This window comes from Panthera tigris, chromosome A1, assembly GCF_018350195.1.
Source record: "Panthera tigris isolate Pti1 chromosome A1, P.tigris_Pti1_mat1.1, whole genome shotgun sequence".
Taxonomy (NCBI): domain Eukaryota; kingdom Metazoa; phylum Chordata; class Mammalia; order Carnivora; family Felidae; genus Panthera; species Panthera tigris.
In genome coordinates this window covers 144557657-144568750 of record NC_056660.1, presented here as the reverse complement: position 1 = coordinate 144568750, position 11094 = coordinate 144557657, and the positions used below count along the sequence as shown (strand labels likewise).

At 38.2% G+C, this 11094-nt stretch overlaps 1 long non-coding RNA gene across 1 annotated transcript in view; it reads right to left on the bottom strand.

Annotated features, from left to right (window-relative positions):
• Positions 1-1388: 1388 nt before the first annotated feature.
• LOC122239554 overlaps positions 1389-11094 on the bottom strand; it is a 29572-nt gene continuing 19866 nt past the window's right edge. Inside the window, exon 3 of the long non-coding RNA XR_006218741.1 lies at positions 1389-2307. This is a non-coding gene — a long non-coding RNA (uncharacterized LOC122239554). The remainder of the gene's footprint in view (positions 2308-11094) is intronic.

The window sequence follows — 11094 nt, the reverse complement described above, 5'->3', positions numbered from 1 at the left end:
CCAGCACTCATGGCAATTCCTGCTACTCCCTATCATGGCTGAAACTGAATGTTGTCAATCTTTTAAATCTTAAGATATTTTAGTGGATCCATACCAGTATATCAGTGGATTTTACTTGGCATTTTATTAATGATGTTGACCATATTTTCATGTACTTATTGGCCATTTATAAGTCATCTTTGTGACATGTCCAAGTCTTTTGCCTATTCTTTAAGTGTGTTGTCTTTTTATTATTAAGTTGTAGATATGCTTTATGTATTATGCATGTAAGCCTTCAGCCAAATACATGTGTTGTGAATATTTTCTTTTATTCTGTAGACTATTTGTTTTCCTAACAGTGTTTTCTGATGAGCAGAGGGGTTTGTTTTTGACTTTGATAAAGTCAAACTTATTGATATTTCCCTTTAACAATTAGTGCTTTCCCTGGCCTATCTTTGCCCACCCATCATTGCAAAGATTTTCCCTTATATGTTTAGGTCTATGATGCATCTTGAATTAGTTTTTTGTGTATGATGTGAGATAGGGGTACAGGTTTTTTTGTTTTTTTGTTTTTTTGCATATACAGGTATCCAATTGTCTCAGAATTATTCGCTGAACAAAACCATCCTTTTAACCATACCACTGTATTTCTTTGGCACGCTTGTTGAAAATCATTTGACCCTATAATTGTGAGTCTATTTCTGAACTTCTCTACTGTCTTCTGAAGATTTATCTGTTTTACCTTTTGTCATTACTACTCCATTTTGATTATTATAACTTTAAAGTAAGTTTTGAAATAAAAATCCAGTAGATTAAGTCTTCCAACTTTGTTATTTTTCCTGCCCAAAATTGCTTTGTCTATTCTAGGTCCTTTGGTTTTCTATATATATTTTAGAATTAGCATGCCAATTTCTACAAAAAAGCCCCATGGAATTTTGATTGGGGTTGCACTGAGTCTATGGATCACTTTGGTGAGAACTGACATCTTGACAATATTGAATGTAATCCCTAAACATGTTAATCTCTAGTTAGGTCTTTTTTTTTTTTTTTTCAATTTTTTCAGCAGTATTGTATATTTTTTCAGCACATAAATTTTGTACTTCTTTTATTAAATTATCTCCAAATGTTTACAATGTTTTTGGATGCTGTTATAAATTTTATTTTCCAACCCTATTTGCTTAAAAAATGAAAAAAATCCTCACTGTTTTCTCATTAGGGAAAAAAAATAAAGATATAGAGAAGAAACTACCAGTTATAATATGACCACCCAAAGATAATTATTATTAGCATCTTTGTGCATATTCAATAGTCTTATTTATATGCATATCTACATACGCATATTTAAAAAACTATAAATAGTAAGTCTGTTCTTTAGAAATAAAAATGAAGTCAAACCAACACCAGTATAACCCAAGAGGCATTAAAAGGCAGCCATAGACCTACATTGGGTTGTCTTTTAAAAATCTTTATATACATTCATTGTTTGGAAATGAGAACACATTTTTCCCATAGAAACAATGTGTAAATGACAGATTAACAATTCAGGCCAAAAAGAAAAAAAAAGCAAACAAACTCCTACTTACTCCATAATGGCTTTTAGCCTCCTAAAAGGGCTTTAAAAAAGCCCTAAAAGGGCTTTATGAATCTCCTAAAACCCTATAAGGAAAGAGATGCAGGATGGAGCTGGTAGACAAGGGTGAAGAAGTTTTACCAAGAGCAGGAGATCAGAGTCATACAAGGAGTCCTGTATCAACAATGACTCTGGGGCTCCTGGATATAAGCTTCAGAAGTCAGTTGGGCTCTGGCAGCAGGAGAACTGTGTAGTAAGACAAATTTATCTGTATTCATCATCCCCAAAGTAATTGTACTGAGGCTGAAACTCAGGGGGTCCACTCTCAGGGTGTCATCTTGTCCAAGAAACCTGACCCAGTGACAAAGGTAATCTCAAAATAATTTAAATACTGCCTCTCTCAAACACCGTGCTATCAATACATAGCCTACAGAACTATTTTTGTTTAAATCTTTTGCATTCCTATTGGCATCATCCTGTAGGTTTTCCAGAATTCTCTTCTCCCAGTTACGTAAAACTTTTTCCTAGCCACATCCCAGAAGACTTTTTTCTTCTCCAATCCTCTTTCTCCCAGGTCTGTATTCCCTAAGCCCAAAGAAGCATCCTGGTAATGGCAGAATACTTTCTGAATAGACAGGGTTAAGGAAAATGCTGGAAAGGACTCCACATTACATCCTCTATTGCATCTCTCTGAACAGAAGTTTTCTAAGTCAGGAAGAGCCCATGTCACTGGGAAGATATCTGGAAAGTCCTGGAGGCTGGGAAAAGATAAGACATTCATAAGGATGGGTTTTTATTCTTACATGTAAAGATAACAGACACATAAGAAGGTACTCTAGAAGCAAGTCATTTTCAGAAACTTTTTATCCTATTCCCTTTGAGCCTCTATTGTTTAACCACCCAACACATTGGCTCAGGCTTGTTCTCAAGGAGGGCCTCCGTTTGGAATTCCTGAGGAGTCATGCAGACACAGGTCAGGAGGGAGCTGCTTTGGCAATGCAAAACAGGGAAGCTGGCACAGTGGCCATCCACACTGTGTTGATCTTTGGTCTGATACTTGTTTTTAGTTTCACTTTCTTTTAATTATGGTCTCTCTATATCTGACCTGAACAGCACTATTCTTCTGGTTTGTTAGTTAATTTTAATGATAACAGCATATTACCATTAGAGTGGTTTCTCAGGTCACAGTGTATTGCAGAGAGCAGATTTTTAATTAAATGGTAATGTTTTCTGAATTTTGAAGTAATTCCTAAAGTTAATAGTTATTAGTTACCTTGAAATATAAAAAATTAAATCAGTATATAAAATCAGTACATAATTAGCAAGCTGCCCTCCAAGAAGCAGATCACATCACACTCTGTCCAAAAGGAACAGCTTTGCTGACGAGGCACTGACATAGTTAAGAGAAACCATGAATCACGAGGGGCCAGGAAAATGGTGCTGCCCAGCTCACATTCAGAGGCAGCATAATTTATGAAGCACTGAGGACAGTGGGAGGTAGGCTGTCAGAAATGCTAAGTTCTCTGCGGAATTATTACATTCCCTTTGAAAGATTCGATGTCATTGAAACGAGGTAATCTGGGGAAGCTTGGAGGTTCTATGCAATTGGGAAAAGTGCAAAGATACTTGGAAATGAAGCCAAATTTCTTCAGCCTTTTCCCACTGGAAATCAGACCCAAGGTCTTATGAAAACAGACTTTCTTTTCAAGCACCAGGAAGAAATAAAAAGATGCATGCCCATGGCACTTGAAAACTTCCAGATTCACCAATACCAGAACAGTCAGAAATTGCAGCAACTCTGTGTTTTCTTTAATCCTCAGCACACTCTTTTTAATTACTTAAGATCAGATATTGTTATGGGTTCAAGGGAAAGAGAAAAATGTAAAAAAATAACAATATATGTTGATGACTTGAACACACTTATTATTAGTTATTACATTTATTATTCCTTTTGATAAGTAATAATTTCTACAATCACTTCAGTACTGAAGTTAAGTGCTTTGCATGGGTTATTTTATCTTGACATAAAAATAAACACCACCTTCAGTTTAGAAATGGAGAGACTAAGGCTGAGAGAGGCCAAGCAACTTTCCCAAGATCACACAATTTATCAGTGGTGGATCCTATATTCCAGCCATTTCCTTTAGCTTTTATAAAGGTATCAAGTTTTAATCTAATAAAAAGATTAAAATTACTAAATCTACTTGACATTTTGGAATGGAATACGATTCACCTTGAAGAAGAGCACTCTGGATTTTGGCATAGCAGACTGGCTATTTCTTTTTGTCAAATCATTTTTATACATCCCCGTCTGGTCCATAATGGCTCTGTAGCATGTACTCCCTGAATATAGATGAAATCACTCCAGTGTTAACACCTCAACGGAATGTTCCCTCAACAAGAGAGGAAGTTTATTTAACTTTGGAAAGTGGCATTTGCAAACTACTCCAAAAGCACCTCATACTACTTCAGACCCTTTTTTCTCCCTACCTGTCCATATACCTAGTTTGTCCAATTGGAAGGACTTGGATCATAAAGAGACTTCTTTTAATGGGTTGTATTATTTTCTGACAAGCAGCCATTTATTTCCTTGGGGGTCCATTATACCCACTATCTATGTCCATGGGAGTAGGTAGCCCTGTTTCTGAGGTATTCATATGAAATTTTATAACAGTTTCTATGGTGACAGAAGATGAGAACTTTACCTCAAACCATTTAAAATGATAATTCACCCAAACAAGTGCATACAATTTAGTTTACTACCTGGCCATTGAAAGGTCTAAGGTAACTTTGTTGGCAGTTTGAAGAAACCTTTTATTCCACACTTTTTTGTACCAGGTAGCTACCTGGTCAGAAAATTGATTTCCAGAAACATGAATGGCCACAGACCAATTTTAGCAACAGTTTTAGCTGAACTTTTGCAGTAAACAATGCCATTTCCTAGGTGCAGAGTGATTGGATTTCAAAATGAACCATCAAGCCCACAGGCAAGCTTAGTACAGCAAGCAGACCTGCTTTCCAGGCTAGAAGTTAAGCTTTTCTCTTCTGAATCAAATATCAGAAATAAGCCTTTCCCATTTATGTATGATACCAAAATAAATAGAGGTCCCTCACAAGGAAAGCCTTTTGAATGAGTTCAGTTCAACAGATGGTTATGGTTATGGTTCAGTTCAACATGATGGTTCAGTTCCAACATCATGGAAAGACAGCAGGCTGAGTGCCCACCAGAACTGGATTCAAATCCTAGCTTTAGTTGTGGAGCCCTGAGAGAATTAGTTATCTGCTTCATGGCTCTTATTTTACCTGGAAATTAAAGACAGTAATGCTTCCATTGGCAGGGTGGTCCAAGGATTAGAAATAATATATATGTAATCTGGGACCGCATGTTCCTATCTTGGGGACCAAAAAGAGGTTAGAAGCAGTAAGAAATAAATCATATCCTTTACTTGGGTTTCTCAGAGCACAACAAAGGCGGTCTCATTTGTAATCGACCACGGTATTCCCTAAATTAACCTCTCCCCCATTATCCTCCCCAAAGTCCTTCCTTCATAGGGCTATCCTTTCTTTCTCTCTCTCTTCCCCCTATCTCATTAGTTCTGTTTCTCTGACTCCCAGTCTCTCAATTCTTTATCATACATGTCCAGGAATCTGGCAACAAAGTCTGATTCTCCTCAGAGGGCAGATAATAGAAGCTATATAGAACAAAATCCAGAATTCTATTTAGAAGGTAGAAGGGGTGTGGCAAGGGCTGTGAGCACACACTATAAGGAAATTCACTCTTGTCATATACATATAACACTTAATTCAGTGTCTGGAATCCAGATGGTGCTCAATAAAAACTTCTAAATTAGTAAGCATCTACAATATGTCAAATACTTGTCTCATGACCTTGGGGGTTAGACCCCAATTTTAAGTAAGATAAGATCCCTGCTTCAAGGTGTTCACAGTGAAGAAGTTATTCTTGAATTTAGGTGTCTGTTTTAAGGATCTACTTCACCACTCAAGTAATGAACCTGTGTACCCTGTGAACCCAGTTATTTCCATCTAATATTTTAGGCATAATAAAACATTTATATAGTAGAAATCACAAATTAGCATATTAGTTATATTCCAGGAAACTAATTGTAAAGTTACCAGACAACACTTCTTAAAAAACAAATAAACAAAAACCCAAAACAACCCAAGGAAAGCAAATTATTTAATAAATGCATTTACTAGTTTTAAAGTTAGCAACAAATGCTATTTGTGGGTTGCATGATAATTGAAGTTCTATCAATGTAAATAAATTGTGTCATTGCTTTTTATCAATTACTTCATCCACTCTTGGATTAAAATGATAAACACAGATATCTCATTCATTAATTCCTTGCTTCTTTCCTCTTTTATAACTGTTACTTTATTCTAGTCCTAAATGGATTGTGGGGTCTGAAATGAGCTACTTATTACCTGTATTTTGTGGCAAATTATTTAACATCTGAAAGTAAACCTCTGTTAAATGGGGTTAAATTTCAGAGTTTCTACCTCATGAGATTGTTGTAAAGATTAAATGAAATAATGCATCTTCAGCATCTAACATAAGTCTGGCACACTATGCCAATAATTAACAAATGGTTGTTATTATTATTGTCATTATCATCATTATTATTTATTATTGCTGTCATACTAATTTATTATAGGAGCTGGGCTCTATGAGTTGCAAACAGGAAAAAGCATTATTTTTAAATTTCATTGCCTTCAAACATGTTTGTCTTATCTTCCTTTTCTGCCCCTGGATGATATCTCAAGCAGATACTGTGTACTTTTTTGTTACTTTAGCATATTAGACAACAGTCTCATTTTCAGAATTTAAAAAGCCTAGTCCAATCTAAATCAAAACTTCCATTTCCAATCCAGTTTAAAGCTTCTCCCCTCACTCCAGCTTAGGCCTGGCCAGGGAGTCCCCAGATCACTGGTGGGAGTAAAACAGAGTCTGTTCCTTGGCCCTCCTTACTCTACTTTCCCCATCACCTGCTTCTACTGGATAGGGATGGAGGGGACTAGAGGAGATGGTACCTACCGCTTCTTGTACTTCCTTCCTGGTTCTCTCATGGTATACTCTCTCAAATGGTCTCAGTCCTAGCAGCTCTCCAATACTGGCCCTTTCTTTCATGGAGTATTTTTGTGTGTTCTTTAGCAACAGTCACCCCTCCACCTCCCTGCTGTCAAGAATGCCAAACACTGTTCCGCTCTCCAAAAAAAAGTGATATTCTGGCCCAGATTGCAACCCTGGAACCCAGCTCCCTCCCATGCTATATATTTGGCTTGGGGGGAAATTCATTCCCCTTTTCTGGTCAAATTCCAGAAGGTCAGACTCTCCATTGCTATTCTCTCTGTCCTTACCCACCATCAGGTAAGGGTCAGTTATCAGCCTCTCTGTTTCCCAAACTCTAGAGAACATGTATTTGAGAAGAGTGAAAAACCAATGTACTTCCAACTTTTGCAAATCCCCTTATTTCGCAGACTCTTCTCTTTAATGATTCAGTAACCTCTCTTATATATGATGGGGCCATGATAGAATGGGCAGTCAAAGAATCAGCAAATCATGCATGGATGTGTTTAGCAACTTTCTTTAGAACGTGTGAACTCTTATTGCCTATTGTCCTCAGCTGTGGAGCTTTGGCGGAAACCCTGAGACAACAGGAAAAGTCCCATCTAGCATCCTGTTACATTTTTATTATGCCTGAACTTTTACAACAATCTCTTAATTGGTTTTCCTGCTGCCCATCGCCTGCTATATCATTCCATCCCATACCTAACTGCTATATTAATCTTTCTCAAAACACACTGATTCCTGTCATGTTTTTCTTTTCGGTCCATCATTGTAGCTGGCATGGGTTGTCTACACCCCATCAGCCCTTTCAAAAAAACCCAAAAAACAAAAAAAAAAAAAAACAAAGCTTAAGGTCTCTAAACTGAATGTAATCCCGGATGTTTAACCCAGATACCACAGGAGTAAAATTTCTGGGAGTCCCAAAATCTCCTGTGACACTGGTTTGCTTTTAACTGTTTATTATGTCAAATAAGCTCCTAGGCCACAAACATAAACTCCACTAATTCAATGAGGTATTTACAGAATTTTGGAGAGAACATCTAACTCAACCTTCCTGTTTTATACTAACAAAATGGTGACTCAGAGAGGTTGTAACTTGCTCAAAGTCACCAGGTCATTTGAGAACCTAGAACGAGCACCCAGGTCTCCTGATTCCTAGAGTCAGGTTGATTGTGGCATCCCAGGTGACAGCTCGCCACTCTGTTTCATTTCTTTGTAAACCACTGGTCCAATGACTCCTTGTACTGCAGAAGGTAACCCACCAATAATGGAAAGGGTACATTCTTTCTAAAATTGGTATTAAAGCTTTCTCTAATAGCATGAAGGGGAAGATAATAATTACTATTAAAAATAACTAAAATGGACTGCAGACACAGAATCTGTCTCAAAAAAGATGCTGATGGATCTTTTTGGTAATGAAAGGGAAGGCCGAGGACATATCCTGGAGGGGAAAGGCTGAGCCAAACAAGCCAAATTGCTTTAAATAATAAAAGTAACAGGAATTTTCCATTTCCAGTGAGGATTCAGAGGGAGGTATTTTGGCAGGCCTGAGACTCATAGAAGAGAGAATAAGGGGGGAGAGGGTCCCTGGAGATGAGGAGAGTGGGCAGACCAAAGGAGAAAACAGCTAAAAAGAAACTCTCTATGGTCAAAAACATGAGAAGCAAAGAAATTTTATATTCAAATTTAAGTGCTTTTCTATACTGTACTGTGATCACCTGTTGCGATCCACAGATCTTCAGTAAAAGTCTGTTATGTACACAATGAGTATTAGAGCTGCTTTGAGAAATAAAGGATGACGCCATTCGCCTATGCCTGGGCAAAGGGGACTGGGGAGAATAAAACAGGACATCATGGAAGGTCCTGTTACATTACTGTGCTAAGCACAATAATAACTCCCCAAACATGTCCATGTCCTAATCCCAGGAACCTGTGAGTATGTTACTTACATGGCAAAGGAGAATTAAACTGCTTGCTAACTAGTGTATCTGGGTGGCTCAGTTCATTGAGCATCTGACTCTTGATTTCAGCTCAGGTCATGATCCCAGGGTGGTGGGATTGGGCTCTGGGATGAGCATGGAGCCTGCTTAGGATAGTCTCTCTCTCTCTCTCTCTCAGAAAAAAAAAAAAAGTAGTTGCTAATTAACAGATAGGGAGATCCTCCTGGATTATTCAGATGAGCCAAATATAATTACTAGTATCTTTAAAAGTTTAAGAAAGAGGCAGAGGAGGTAAAGTGATGCAGTGTTAGAAGGACTCCATCTACCATTGTTACTTTTGTGGACAGAGCAACGGGGCTATGAGCCAAGGAATGTGAATAGCCTCTAGAAGCTGGAGAAGACAAGGAAATGGGCCTTCCCCTCAACCCTCTAGAGAAGAATGTAGCCCTGCTGCCACCTTGATTTTAGCCCATTGAGACTTATGTTGGACCTCCAACCTACAGAACTGTCAGATAGTAAATTTCTATTTTTTTTTAGGCCACTATATTTGTAGTAATGTTTTATAGCAGCAATGCAAAACTCATTATAATTGCCTACTTTGGATTTGATAAGAATCTTAACACATACTTATATTTAACCCAAATGTTTCCAAGTCCTTTAGCGTTCTGGGTTCAACCTTATGATAGTGCAAAACTGGCCCCAACTTTTCCAAAGATTTCCAAAGTGGCAAGTGGTTGTGGTTGTACTTGTGGTTGTCTTAGGCTGCTACTATACAATCAAAGCTCTTGATTATTTCCTGAATTATTTCCACTTGATTTACATTGGCATTCAAGTCCCTATACAGGCTTGCCGCAACTTGCTTTTCCCACTTATCTGCCACAATTTCTCTTCACAAATCCAAATTCCTGCCAAATGGGACCATGCTCCTCATGCTACCACAAACAGGCTTCTCTCTACTTTTGCTTGGTGCTGTCTTATCACCCAGAAAGCTCTATCTTCTTCTTCCTGCACTCCAGGCCTGATAATTAATCTTCTTTTTTTAATGTTTATTTATTTTGAAAGAGAGAAGGGGGCAGGGGCAGAGAGAGAGGGAGAGAGAAACCCTAAGTAGAGAGAGAATATGCACTAAGAACATGGAGCCCAATGTGGGGCTTGATTTCATGAACTGTAAAATCATGCCCTGAGCCAAACCCGAGTCAGACACTCAACCACCTACTGAGCCACCCGGGCACTCCCTGATAATAATCTTTTTGTCCTTCCCACATTGCCAAATTTCCAGAGCCTCTCAGGTCAGCCCTCTTCAGAACTTCCCCAGCATATGTTCTTAGCTCTCTAGATGACCATCTGTGATAATTTACTTGCAGCTTTGGTCATTTGAATCTCTGAATTCATTGTTTTGACTGGAGGCTCCTTGAGGGCATTGATGTGTATTGCTTATCTACAACCTCCACAGTGTTGAGCACAGGGCTTTCCACACCACAGATGCTCAATACATGTTTGCTGAATGGGGTCATGAGAATATTTTGGTCTAAACAACTTATTTAAAGTAGAACCCATTATAGTTCACACTATTACCACAAACATACATATCTTTTATATCTTTTTTTCTCTTTTTTCCTAAATGCCATGGTTCATAGTTCAGAAAGGAACAGCATATAACTTATCGCAGGCACTAATTTTGTGTGCCTGGGATGCCCCAGTTTACATATGTTGTTCTCGCATGGTTATTAACAGTGCCACTTTCACTCCAAAAGTGTCCTAGTATGGATGATACATTGGATGCTCATCTGACTCTTGGAGGACATAGGCTATAAACGGAGTCTCTGGCTTTCTTCCTTTTCTTAACATGGTAACTGGAAAGTAGTTGCTTCTACTAGGTACCCTCTTTGCTCCACCTCTTTGGCATGTCTCTATTCTCTGTTTTTTCCTTCCATGGCAACCATTAATGTTTGGGTCCACCCCTCCTCTCAGCCTCATCCCTGCTTCCTACCCTTGGTTTGGTCTAGGAAAGTGTCTATAGCAGCAGGATTTGAGAAAGAAGAAAGAGGAAGGTAGGATAAATTTCCAAGTTAGCTGCTCCCTTGTCACTCTCATCATTCATGTGTCCCCAGCCCCATCATCTTGGTTTTATCTCAGTGTTCCCAGGCACCATTCCTATCCTTTATTGTTCTGTTCCTTATCCTTCAGTGTCTGACCCTGCTTTATGTCTCAACATCCATGGCTGATTTTAGCTCCAGACTGATATTACGGGAATGATCTACAGAACCTATCTTATATTCAAGGTAACCCCCAATTTCAGAGCAGCAGAGATGCTCCTAACATCTTAAATTGTGACAACATATTTTCCTACAGCAGTAATGTCCAAAATGTGTTTTGGGGAACTCTAGTTTTGGGTGTTAATATCTGTTACTCAGTGAAAGGGTTTCAAAGTCAAAGAAGGTTGATGAATTCTCAATGGAACAATTTTAAGCAGTTTTTTTTCCTGCAGAACTTCTTAAAGCCTTTAATATGCAAAT